Source organism: Thermobia domestica, chromosome 13 (genome assembly GCF_964235325.1).
Source record: "Thermobia domestica chromosome 13, izTheDome1.hap1.1, whole genome shotgun sequence".
Lineage (NCBI taxonomy): Eukaryota > Metazoa > Arthropoda > Insecta > Zygentoma > Lepismatidae > Thermobia > Thermobia domestica.
Genome location: NC_137466.1, coordinates 162,369,089 through 162,382,838, shown reverse-complemented (window position 1 = coordinate 162,382,838; position 13,750 = coordinate 162,369,089). Strand labels below are relative to the sequence as shown.

General features: G+C 35.2%; 1 protein-coding gene and 1 long non-coding RNA gene across 28 annotated transcripts in view; one reads left to right on the top strand and one right to left on the bottom strand.

Moving 5' to 3' along the window:
* The window catches only part of LOC145668699 (uncharacterized), an 867,338-nt gene that overhangs the window by 399,715 nt on the left and 453,873 nt on the right, over positions 1-13,750 (top strand). For both annotated transcript variants that reach the window (XR_014128072.1, XR_014128071.1), the window contains exon 3: positions 4,298-4,479. This is a non-coding gene — a long non-coding RNA (uncharacterized LOC145668699). The remainder of the gene's footprint in view (positions 1-4,297; positions 4,480-13,750) is intronic.
* Positions 1-13,750, bottom strand: part of trol (terribly reduced optic lobes) — a 1,284,884-nt gene that overhangs the window by 832,281 nt on the left and 438,853 nt on the right. The gene's annotated exons all lie outside the window — the stretch shown is intronic.

The following is a 13,750-nucleotide window of genomic DNA, read 5'->3' as shown; positions in this document are numbered from 1 at the left end:
TTTTGTGCCACTTGGATAGCTTCTTTAGTTCTAAGAAATATTAGTTATACTAATTTGGTAATAACTTGCTTTTTTTTTTTTTTTTTAAGACAAATTCTGAAACCCTATATTTGGTCACTACATTCGTACTGCATAAATGATGTACAGTAGAACGGACAGGCTTCAAATGTCCCTTTAGAAACATTAAAAAAAAAAAAAAAAAAAAAAAAAAAAAAAAAAAAAAAAAAAAAACAGCGTAATATATCAGAATTCGAAAGTATAATATAGTTAGTTTTAAGAATCCTGCTTTTACTTTACCAATGCTTTCTGTACAATATCATAAGATGACTTTATTTATATTACTTAATAAATGTATTAGTGACATATTATACTAAAAGACATGTATTAATATTACAAATATGAAACTTAAAAAGAGTGAATGGATTACACTGTCGATTTTGGTGCATGTCTGCAGACCATATTTATGCCTGCAGCACTTTCCATCTCAGATTTATTTTTTTTAAGCCCCCAGATTTAAAATCATTATCGAGTTACCCAATCTTTTTTTTTAACGTACTGATGATGATTTCTAGTTACCTCATCGTCAGTATTAGCAATCTATTTGGAGAAGCTTCAATTGTACCTCGAAAACAAGAGCTATCGAAAAATGAACTTTGGATTCAGCATTAGCATCTTAGATCTATCCAATCTACGAGGGTCACTACGAAAGTTTTGAGATACGCATTGTTGTGACACAGTATTTGAATTCCAACAATTGCGTTCGGTAGTGGTATCCAGAGCGAAGCAAGTTTCAACTCGCATCGCTTATCGGCGTGGCCGTTTCGCCTTCACTTGTTGGTTGATGTGGGCAGTAATCGGCTGTCTAGAATGGAGCTCGAAAGGGAACATTTTCGGGCAATGATCCTTTACGGTTTCAAAAGTGGTTTGAACGAGACACAAAGCCTTGACCGTTTGCAGGGGGCATTTGGGGACCTTGCTACTTCCCGTGTTACAATTTTTCGGTGGTTTGGTGAATTCAGAAGAGGCCGGACATCGCTTAAAGATGAAGAGAGAGCTGGACATACGACAACAGCTGTGTTAGATGAAAACATTGCCGCTGTGGAACAAATGATTCGAGAAAATCCTCGAACAACTTTCAAGGACATTGAATCTACAGTGAACATTGGATCGCCAGCAGTAACAAAAATTCTTCATGATCATCTTCGGCTCAGGAAGGTTTCATCTCGTTGAGTGCCTCACACTTTGACTGAACAGCAGAAGCGCATGCGTGTGGAATGGTGTGAAGAAATGCTTGCAAGATTTGATGGAGGCAATTCTCGACGCGTCTCTGACATTGTTACTGGTGATGAGACTTGGATCTATCAATTTGACCCTGAAAATAATCGCCAGTCTACAGTTTGGATCTTTCCAGACGAAAATACACCCACGAAAGCGAAGCGACCGCGAAATGTGGGGAAGAAGATGGTCGCAACTTTCTTCTCCAAATCTGGCCATGTTGCAACTGTTCCACTTGAAGAACAAAGGACTGTTACTGCTCAGTGGTACACCACTGTTTGCCTAACAAAAGTGTTCCAGAAGCTTCGGGAACGGCGTCCAAGAACTGGATTGCGTGGGATCCTGCTTCATCATGACAACGCGTCCGCACACACGGCCAACATCACAATTCAGTTTTTAGAATCTACGGATGTAAAACTTATTACTCATCCGCCGTATAGCCCTGACCTGGCCCCGTGTGATTTTTTTTCTGTTCCCCAGGATCGAAGATTGCATGCGTGGGAAGAGATTTTGCAGCCCTGAAGAAGCTGTAGTGGCTTACGAGAATGAACTTTCAACACTTGAAGAAAAAGACTGGCAACACTGCTTCCAAAAGTGGTTTTCGAGGATTCAAAAGTGTGTACAGTGTAATGGTGAATACGTTAAGAAAATGTAAGTGTTAAATTGATTTTAAGTAGGTAAGTTATTTCACATCTCAAAACTTTCGTAGTGACCCACGTATTTTAAGATTACGAGCTACGTGTCGATAGCGTCGCCAGAAATCTAATTTGTGAAGATAACGAATAGGGGTGGTTCTGGTTTAGATTATGTTCCTATTTTTGGGTTTATATAGTACCGTGCCGTGCGGGGGAGCGGGGCGACGGCCCGGGGCGCAAAATTCGGGAGAGAAAATAAAAGACAAGAAGAAAAATGATAGGAAAAATTTCTTGGAACATTTTAGATCAACAGCAGTATTTTTCAATCTTATATTTAATTTGACGATGGTAAAAACTACTATGTACTTAAATCCTCTTCCTGCTTTAGGAAGTGGTCCTACAATGTTACTCGTGTTAGGACAATGCATGTGCACATATACATATAAAATGGAAAGAAAAATGTAATAAAAAGTGTTCAAAATCAATTAAAAAGCAGGGTTTATTTTTGAAAATTTTCTTACCCTTCGCGCCAATCATGTTGGCGCTTCTTGGCTGGTCTGTCGACCTCACTCATATACGGGGGCACCGTCGTATACTCTCGCCCAGGGCATTGATTTTCCAGACACTGCACTGGGTTCATAGACATAATGGTTACTGATTCCACTTTGTGTGTCACCAAAACAGCATCCCAGATTGGCATGAGGAAAAAGGAGCAATGTAAACTAACAAGAATAAGAATAATACATCCCTATAGGACCGTAGCCAGCCCAAAAATGTAGGGAGGGTCGGTAGAAGTTAGGGGGATCCGACCCAACCATATTATAGTTCATTTTCAAGTCTACCGTGAAAATTTTAGGGGGCCAGTGAAAATTTAGGGGGCGGCCCCTCCTATCCCCCCGTGGATACGAGCCTGCCTCCCTAGTAGAAAATTCCATCTGGCAATTATTTTAGGTTGGGGTAGGAGTTGAGTGGGTTAGCAAAGGTTCTAAAATGGGTACTAGATGAGATGCTTATCGAACGCTACTTAGGTGCTTTTAAGAGTCATTGTTTATCCCGGAAGCGAAAGTTGTAGATTGTGAGGATATAAGTTTCGACAGAGTTTAGTCTTGGCGCAGCGTATTTTGAGATTTAAGTTAGTAACAACTACAGACCAGATAATGAGAATATTAAAGGTGATTAACTTGACTGATGGAGGATTCGGCCTCGAAATACGTTGTGCCAACGACAAATTCTACATAATACATGAATTAAATACTTTGGTTGAAGCACATAGCTTACTATGAAAGGTATATAGTGTAGGGAGATAAATACAAAGTGTTGAGGTACACCAGTATGGAGAAGAGACGAAGGCGTCTAAGCTGAATATAACCATGTCTATGACTGAGAATATTAACTTTAAACTGAATTGAGGGGATTAGTGCAACAGTGGTCTAACCCACATTTTTTTTTTAAAAAATGAAAAAAAATCAAGTTAATGTTAAACACATGTGGGTTTTTGTACAATGTACCAAAAGCAAGCACAAGTGGTTGAACGTGTCATACATTGTAGATACATATATTGTACAAAAAAAAAACACAAGTGTTTAAATTTAACTTGATTTTTCTCATTTTTTTTAAAAAAAAATGTGCGTTAGACCACTGTTGCACTAACCCCCTCAATTAATCTGAATATAAGCATTATTATGACTGAGGATATTAACTTTAAGCTGAATTGATCTTGATATAAGCATTTCTGTGACTGAGGACATTAACTTTAAGCTGAATTGATCTTGATATAAGCATTTCTGTGACTGAGGACATTAACTTTAAGCTGAATTGATCTTGATATAAGCATTTCTGTGACTGAGGATATTAACTTTAAGCTGAATTGATCTTGATATAAGCATTTCTGTGACTGAGGACATTAACTTTAAGCTGAATTGATCTTGATATAAGCATTTCTGTGACTGAGAATATTAACTTTAAGCTGAATTGATCTTGATATAAGCATTTCTGTGACTGAGGACATTAACTTTAAGCTGAATTGATCCAAATATAAGTATTTCTGTGACTGAGAATATTAACTAGGATTCAAACATAAGCAACAAATACAAGAGGTATAAAGTTTAAGGATTGGACAAGTATACAGATATCAAACCCATGTTGATACATAAACATTTTATAATCTTGATTCAATGGTGCTTACATGAAAGTTCTTTATGATCCCGTTTAACTAATTTTGTGTAATATACGTTGTTTTTTTTAAATAGTTAATTCCTATATAATATATCAGTCTGAGATGGAATCATTTAATTTTCCCACGTAGGTTATATAATACTGGTTCTCTTTTATTTTGACCCTTCTCTATATTACATATTGTGATTCTTTTCTTTACTTTTCTTTCTTAGTTCAACGTCCTACGCTTATGCTCCGAGTCTGAGAAAGTCGGTGATGACAATGAATTAAACGACGGACTGAAGGAAGTGGGAGGAAACGCGAAAACACCGGCAAAACCTGTGCACAAGGATGTTTGTCCACCACAAAGCCCATTTGTCGGGTGGAATGAAACCAGGAACCCCACATATCATAAGTGAGTTCTCCACCAGTGAGCACCACGGCCCCTATTGTTGTTATTTGTTTAAGTGTAACGAGCTCCAGTTTAAGGTAGGAACCAATTAATTGTAATTAATTGTGCTCCCACCGCAAATCGAATCCGGAAACAGGTGCACCAAAGTCGCGCGTGCTGAACACTAGATCAGCAGAAAAGGATATCATTCCTATTCTTGATAGAATTTCTTTCACTACATAATAAAAAAGTGCTAGTTTTCTTTCTAATTTATGTAATATTAAGTCAGATAGCACAAATAATTTAAGAATTACATATAATGCAGGGTGGCCCAAAAGAAGGTATACAGTCTCGTATGATCAGCTCATTACATTTTATATAATTTTCTTATTGTTATCCATTCAGGTAGTGATTTAGTTTCTTTCTTATTTGTTCTTAATCTCTCTTCACTCATACCTTAAGCTTGGAATAAACAGAAGCAAATAAACTAATTATCTTAGTAAACTAACATGTCATATTTCCTAGGACTGTATACCTACTTTTGGGCCACCCTGTACAGTATATATACATGTTTTTCCAGTCTTTCTACTTAACAGTAAATATGAAAAGAAAATCGTAAGAAATTATGACAAAATTTAATGTCTGCTGATTTCATACACACACACGGAGGGAAGTTATATTATTATCCTAACATGAATCACACGTAAAAAATTCACCGTTATCTTTATCCTAATCTCCAGAAGAGAATATATCACTCACCATGTGTCCATGTGAGTTATTATGAAACTAACTTGTTTCTGTACTGTTTCACCTTCACCATTCGTTAGCTTACTCAATAATACAATGACAAAAGCACGAAAATATTTGCTAATCCCCTTGCATTCAAACCACCAAACAAGAATATACATACATTTATGATTAATATAAATAAGTACACTTTGAATAAAAGTTACTTTTTGTATTATTTACAGAAAGAATTTAAGCCAAACATAGATTGTAAGGGGGAAAACGACATTTAACGAAAAACACGTATTTAAAACACTTTCTTTCAAGATTTTTTTTAATATCAACAAACTACTTTTATCGGTAAGAACTTTTTTATATAGAGAACTTACTATTTCCAGGGATAAATTGACCTTCAGAGCATACTGGTCTATGCGGTCTGGTACATTCCTCTTTAGTGGATAAATTATGCAAATTTTGGAAATATATTCGACTTCGAAGCTATAATAAGATACATGTACTGAGTAATAAGTGTTAGAGTCCGTCTCGTACCCATCTGATCTTTTCACATTAAAAATAGATAAATAAATACATAAATAAAAAGAAAGAAAAACTAAGGGAACTATAGAAAGTTTGCTTCACATTTCACTCATAGACTACTTACAAAAGACGATGAGTTCCAATAATCAGAGATCTATATTATATATGATATTGGTCAGTAAATACTATATCTGACCACACTGCATGTGCTAGTCATCTAAGGTTCAATCTACCTGTTTCTGAGCCCACTGAATCGCCACTGCCAATAGTCAGCAGTTAGTGGCACACTTGTGTTGCTCTGCAGCTGTGATACTCCATAGAGACCAAATTACGTGACACTGACCCCTGAGACATGTTGCTGGGACGTTCTGCATTGACTTGTACTGTCAGTTAACGCAATATTGCTTATATATATCTACCCGGAAGAATCTTCCCAGACATCGCCGGTTGTGGTCATTCTGCACATGCCGGTGGCCACAACGTTGACGCTAATGGGTCGTAATGCTTCCAATGTGTCACTTATGGTTCACCCTTGACACTGTGAAACAAGAAATATTCAATGTCCGAACGACTTTCTAAATTGAATGCCTCATTCTTCTGGCACTAAATATCATCCCGCGCTCAAACACCGATAATTTCTGTCGGATTACCATCACCATGACACAGGTGAAATTACTTCGCGCCGTTCGATCGGTTTTTCGCTATGTTCTTGCGATGTCAACTAACTTTCAACCGCTATCCCATGATTTTTGGCACTTAAGTGTATAGCTAACTAAAGTACAAGCATCTAGTGTGTAATGAGGCAGGGTGGGGTATTGAACCCATACTATTTTTTCAATTGTTCCTTGACAATCTATTTTACACTGGCCTAGATCTAATTCAAGTTTCCTAGTGATGGTTGCAAACCAAACATTCTTCCCTGATAATGAGAGCATTTTATTCAATTTCTCTAGTGATGATTGTGGATCAATGTATGAATATTCTTCTCTGAAAAAGAGAGCGCGTAACATTGATTTTTTTTTCCAACGATGATTGTGACCCACTATTTGAATATTCTCTCCTGATATTCAATCCAGTGATCATTGTGAAACAATACTTGAACATTCTTTCCTGGTATCAGAGTACACGAATATATAAATAGAATACCACTGAATAAGCAGAAGGGAATTTTCTAGATATGCAAAATTATTCGCTACGATAGTTGTTTTTAAATAAATGTGTATTTCTTCATTCCCCATAGAAAATGTGATCATAATGACCAGCTGTTAAACCGTAGTTTAAAATAAATGTTTTCATACAAATGAAGAGACATTTATACGAAGATTAACCGGTTCTTTAACTCATCGTTGCTGTCAACACTAAATACGAGTACATCGCGTTAAAGTTCAGATACTTTTGTTGCGAAACTTGACAAACGTGTCTTGTAGTACGTATAATTTATACGGCATACTACAGCAACTACATATATCGCTTAACCAGAGTCAAAATATATGTCACAAGTGTACATAGGGCATACAGTATATCTAGTTCTAACAGTTAGTCTGACAAGATATATAAATTATTTTTAACTGCAGAAGTTTCCCATCACACACTCAGGCTTCCTTAATTACGCTAACTTTATTTTGAAGTATTATGTATTAATATTATACATGCAAAGAAAACTCCATTCCGCATTATATCAAATTATGAAGATAATGCTGGATTTTTAATTCTAAAAATATAAGGATCTCAGCTTTAAACAATTTTACTAGCAAAAAAAAATCATGTATATATATATATATATAAACGCACTAGACAGTTAGTTTCCTAACAGATGCAATGACAAACCTATATTACAATATATATATATATATATATATATATATATAAGTTCAAATAAGCATCCATATATGAAATTGCAACGTTGCCATTTACTGGACACAAGTGAATGAAGTTACTGTCTTTTACGCTAACGTGTCGATGGTCAGCCCCCATTTCAAACAGTCCGATGTGAGTTCAGGTAAATGGCAACGCTGCATTTTCATTTAACATTGGGCGCATAAAGATTGTACTGCCCAAACGGCTCATCCGATTTTTTTTTTTTTTTTTTAATATTTTACTTTAGATTGAAAACATCATATTTGGAGACTGTTTCCCCTCTTACATGCTGTTGTAACTCTGATAATAACAGAGTTACCTTATGTCAGGAAACTTTTGAGACACCATGTATATTGAATAAACTGCTCATCAAGAAGCATTGGTAAATGTGTAGCAGAATGGGTCCAGAAGTACGTAAAAAATACAATATTCACGGAAGAAATGGAAAATGCAAGTACTTACACAATCCAATCAAATTTAATCTAAACTTAAAAAAAAAAAAAAAAACTAACCTGAACTAATCTAAACTAACTTGATGTGAACAGGAACTGCCGATATTGTAAATATTTCCTATGATGTATTTCCAAAGCATTTCCTATGATGTGTAACTATATACTTATTCTATATACGGTCCGTTGTTAAATCACGTCTATGAACGGGTTAAGTCAAAATAATTAAAACAGGTAATCTCATTATAGATAAACCAAGATGATTACAAGCTAGGATGAATTCAACTTCTGATATCAATCTAGTAATGCCGCAATAAATGGAATAAGAATAAAAGTGCATCTACAGTAGCACGCCATTTAAGTCTTCATAATATAATATTATTCAAACAAATTGATTTGTTCGTTAAAGTAATTTCGTTTTATCTTGCACAGAGAAGAAGATAAAATTCAGTGGCGCCGGAGCAAGTGGGACAAGGTAGACACTTGCCTCCATACCATCTCTGGAGAATTAGTTCAATGTTCTCCAATTTTCTTTTCTAGAAGACGAAATTAAAGAATTAATACTAAAACCAAATACAGACTTAGACCCTACATATAACCAAAGGTTGTTGGAAAGAACAGTTGAATTTATCCTCCCCTTCCCCTCTTTACCAATTTAATATTTATTAATAGACGGAACGCAACGCTGCATCGGCTTCTAACGGATCTATATAATCATTATTGGGGGGTCACTGAGATTTTTTTCACCACTGTCTTCTTCTCACTTCTTCGTCTTCGCCTAGGATTTTTTTGTTTTAACGTCTTCCATAAACTACAGTCGCTTTTCCTTCCCTCTATTTCCTGCCACCGTACCTTCTAGCACGTCCCTCATGATATAGTTCTTTCTCAATGTTCCAACTAGTTTCTCTTCTTCTTTTTAATTACATTTAAAACTGCTTTTTTCTCCTCTATAATTTTATCACTTTCTCATTCCTTTTCTGTTCGACCAAGCTAATTCTCTCCATTCTTCTCCACACCCACACTTCCAAAGTCTTCAATCCTTTTTCATTGCTTTTGCGTAATATTCGGCTTTCTAGGCACTAACCTAAAAATATTAGAATGTAGAACAATAGTTAGTGAGCAGTGTAAAATAAGATAAAACCTGAAAAGTGCATTTTAACATTGCAATATCATAAAGTTAATCTTCTCTTCTTAAATGGACCCCCTTTTACCGTGGGTCTCCGAATTGGTGGCCTGTTAGTTACACCACATGAACAACTTGTGGGAGTCCTCGAGAACAAGAAGAAACACATGCAGATATATCTGGATATTCATGGGGACAATATCTATCGTAATTGTACGTCGTTGTTTTGTACTGTTATACCAGCGTATGACAGGTGAATAGTTACTAATCTAACGCACTGTATATCAAATAATAAAAAAAAAGACTTCATGCATTGATTTCACTGTATATTTTGATTTTTTACGCAGGTTAACGCCTCACTGATTCTAGTTTAAACACACAGAAGTTGCAATGAATTTCATTAGTAAGATCAAAATGCAAGGATCGTATGTTTTGATTGTTGATTAGTAAAGCGAAAAATGGATTATGTGTATAATGGTGCCAAGAGTGGGCGAACCGTAGACACTACTACTATACGAAATTTAAACTTAAAAATAAAAAACACAAATATAAAATAAAATAAAAAATAAAACTCTGTGAGGTCGTGGCACTAAAAATGGACCATTAAACTCTGCCTTATACCAAAATAAGCAGTAGCGTTTAATGTGGTGATCACCTCGAGTTTCTTCGAAGCAATTAACAAGCTTTAAAATATAATTGCTTCCCCTGACCCCACCAACAACCTCAGGATATATATATATATATATATATATATATATATATATATATATATATATATATATATATATATATATATATATATATATATATATATATATATATATATATATATATAATATGCCATTCTTTTTAACTTCCACTTCCCTAATATCTTCTACGTGCCTCTTTTACGAGTTCTATTTCGGAGGCCATTCACACCCTAAAGTTTTCGAACAAGACTCGAAAGGCAAAGAGTGTAGCAACGGAACATAAATCTTCTTTTACTACTTCGTTCACATATGTATTGTATCGAATGTCTTGCCCTCGCACAAGTCGAAGCTTGACTGCAAAAGTACTTATATATATATATATATATATATATATATATATATATATATATATATATATATAATTAAAAAAAAAAAACAAGCATCACATTGCTATCCCATACATACCTGTTGTTGCTACCACCAGTTCGTGATCATAATCGTTATAATTTGGACATGGGAGAGAAGAAAATACATCTTTAAAAGCCCATCATGTGTAGAAGAAAACAATAAGAAGGTATTTCAGAAGAATTTTGAAACGGTTCTCATTGGGTAGAAGCATCGTTGTGCAGTACTACAGAATGCTGCATTTGGAAAATAAGTTTAACATCATGAGGCACAGTAAAAGAGAAGAAAATACAGCATAGAAGAGAAAGAAATCGTAAAATAACTAATGTCTACTGTTTTTATACTCTGAAACTAAGATTGTGCACGAGACTAGTCGAGACAGAATTCGAAACGAGACAAGATAGCTCTTCCAATTAAACCAGATGCATTTTTCTAGATGAGAATTATCACTTTCAAGTCACATTAATTTTTCTAGACGAGAATTATCACTTTCACGTCACATTAAAATACATACATTTTACTAGACGAGAATTATCACTTTCACGTCACATTAAAACAGATACCTTTTACTAGACGAGAATTATCACTTTCACGTCACACTCTAAAATAGATACATTTTTCTAGACGGGAATTATCACTGTCACGTCACACTAAAATAGATACATTTTTCTAGACGGAAATTATCACTTTCACATCACACTAAAATATACATTTTTCTGGACTAAAAATTATCACTTTCACGTCACATTAATTTTTCTAGACGAGAATTATCACTTTCAAGTCACATTAAAACAGGTACATTTTTCTAGACGAGAATTATCACTTTCACGTCACATTAAAATAGATACATTTTACTAGACGAGAATTATCACTTTCACGTCACTCAAATAGATACATTTTTCTAGACGGGAATTATCACTTTCACGTCACACAATTGTACTGTTTGATCAATGATTAAAAAACTATCCTTTTCGACATATAAAAGAATAGTAGCCCTCTCAAAAAAAATTTCCCTGATCTGTTTGAGCACTCTTAAGAAATTAAAGCTGGGGTCATTACTGATCAGCAGGCCAGTTCACGGGCGCCAACAGATTGGAGGATCAAAAGCTTTTTTTTTATTATTTTTAAAAATATTTCACAAAATCAACTAATACATACAAAAAGTTACTAAAATATCATATCTAGAGATATAATTTTTGTTAAAGAAGAAAGACACCACCAGAGAAGTTTTAACTTCTTTGTTTGGAAAAAAATCAACACCTTTGAATTTGTGTATACATACATGAAAAATTATAATTACTCAGAATAAGGCTTGGTACAATATACACCTAGGCATACGACTAGGTAGCATAACAGTTAAAAGATCATAAAGAAGAATGGTTCCAATCAACCAATCGGTGATTCACTTTGTACTGAACACGTTAAGTGTCTACATAGTTGATAACAGTTATTAAAAATACACTACTCATTTGAAAATTGTTTTCCGGATATGCTATGCATGTAAAAGGATAACATAATCTTGTAAATACCTAAAACTGACATTAAGACTACAATCAATTACTTGGGATCTTCTATAAAATATTTAGATCAATCCGCTCAATGTCAATCTACTGTCTTGCCATCACAGACTGAAAACCAAGTCCCACCAGAAGGACATGCTCAGAAAATATTTTAAAATCGAATAGAGTTTAGCATAGAAACACACCAAATGCGCAAATACAGTTGAGCAAGGGTCAACTTCCAGAACCGTCGTCAAATAAGGACAGTTTCGAGCATAACATCATGCTCTGTGTGGTAGAATTACGAGCGAGTAACCTACCATTAGTACCTTCAAGTTCATTCCTAATGCTCGTACCATCAATACCGACCTTTATGCAGATCAGTTGGAGCGGGTGTATGCTGCACTACTCCAAAAATAATTTGCATTGCCGAACAGGAAGCGCGTCCTGATGTAACAGGACAAAGCAAAACCATATTCGGCTCAAAAACTGTAACCAAAAGTTCAGGAGCTTGATGACATCGAACTAATGCAACATCCATTCTGACCTTTCCCCTTCGGATTACAACCTGTTTAGGTCCATGACGCAGTTCCTAAAACCGTGATGCTTCACCAACCAACAAAAAATAGAAACAGGAGTGACTGACTTGCCTCTAAAGACAAGAAGTGATATCGATGTGGGTTCAAAGAACTGATACAACGGTGGCTGCAGACAGTCCAACACGAGGGGCTATACGTTGAATCTTAACCTGCTTTCATTGGACTGTAATAAACACAGGTAAGTTGTTTTCCAAAATATTGCAAGACTTATGACTTCTCCTGGTAGCAAATGCCAGTACGAGAGGAGAGGTACTTTCTCTTTTGCACTCTAATAAAAGTTCTTTCTTCGTCCAAAGAGCTCTTCGGAGCAAGCAATGGGGCTAAATAATACTAACCACCAAGCACGTAGCCAAGGTGGGGGGGGGTCCGAACCCCCTTCGAAACCAAAAATTAAATAAAATAAGGAAGGATGAAACAAAAAGAAACAAGAAAAAGAAGAATTAGCGTAAAAAATAAAAAGCTAGAGCAAGCTTTTGGTTACTCTTTCTTACGAGGAGGTTTGTATTATTTGCAATACATGGTGGCGAATGAACGGGATATCCTGGAAAAGTCACAGAATCTGAAATTTCTAGAAAAGTTACGGAATTCTCAGAATTTCTGCTACTAATTAGGGAAATTTCAAACTTTCGAAAGCACAGGGCCATTCTGTAACAGTGTGGGCATATCATAATATTTTCGTCATTGCTTCTCTGCAGTATCAAACATGTTATTTCAGAAACAGTTTTCTACTGCTCCTTTAACTTGTCATTTGGAACAGGCAGTAATTGACGGAATAATGAAAACAAAAAAGTTATGTAGGAACAAAGTTCTGTTAACATTTGATTCAACAGAAAAAGGAACGCAGATATTGTAAAATATTTTGCAAGACATTATTGAATATGTACTTTTTTTTTTTTTTAATAATAGTGGATATGTACAATGTATAACAGTTGATGTCATAATAAAAGGAAAGTTGTTATATTTGAATGAACAGAAGAAGGAACGTAAATATTGTAAAATCTTTTTTCAATGCTTTTTTTTTATTCTTTTACTCGAAATATCTTCATAGTTTGTTATTAAGATACTTACTAACATATCCTCATTTTATTGTCCTAATAAACCAATGTGAGTATGTTGCCAGTAAAAGAGTTTAGATTGATCGGGTATTTCATGTCACGCACCCCCCTTCCCCCCCACACACACTACACGAAATTTTGACTAAACGAATCAATATATGTTCCAGTAAAATAGTTTAGAATGATCGAGCCGTTGGTGTGATGACTGCAGTATTTCATGTCACGGACCCCGCCCCTTTACGAAATTCTGGCTACGTGCCTGCTAACCACCTTCCATGAGAATTTTTTCTCTGTCCACAATGAAAGGACTCTTCTTAATTCTAAATTACTTTAGAGTCAGAAAAGAAGTTACAGTC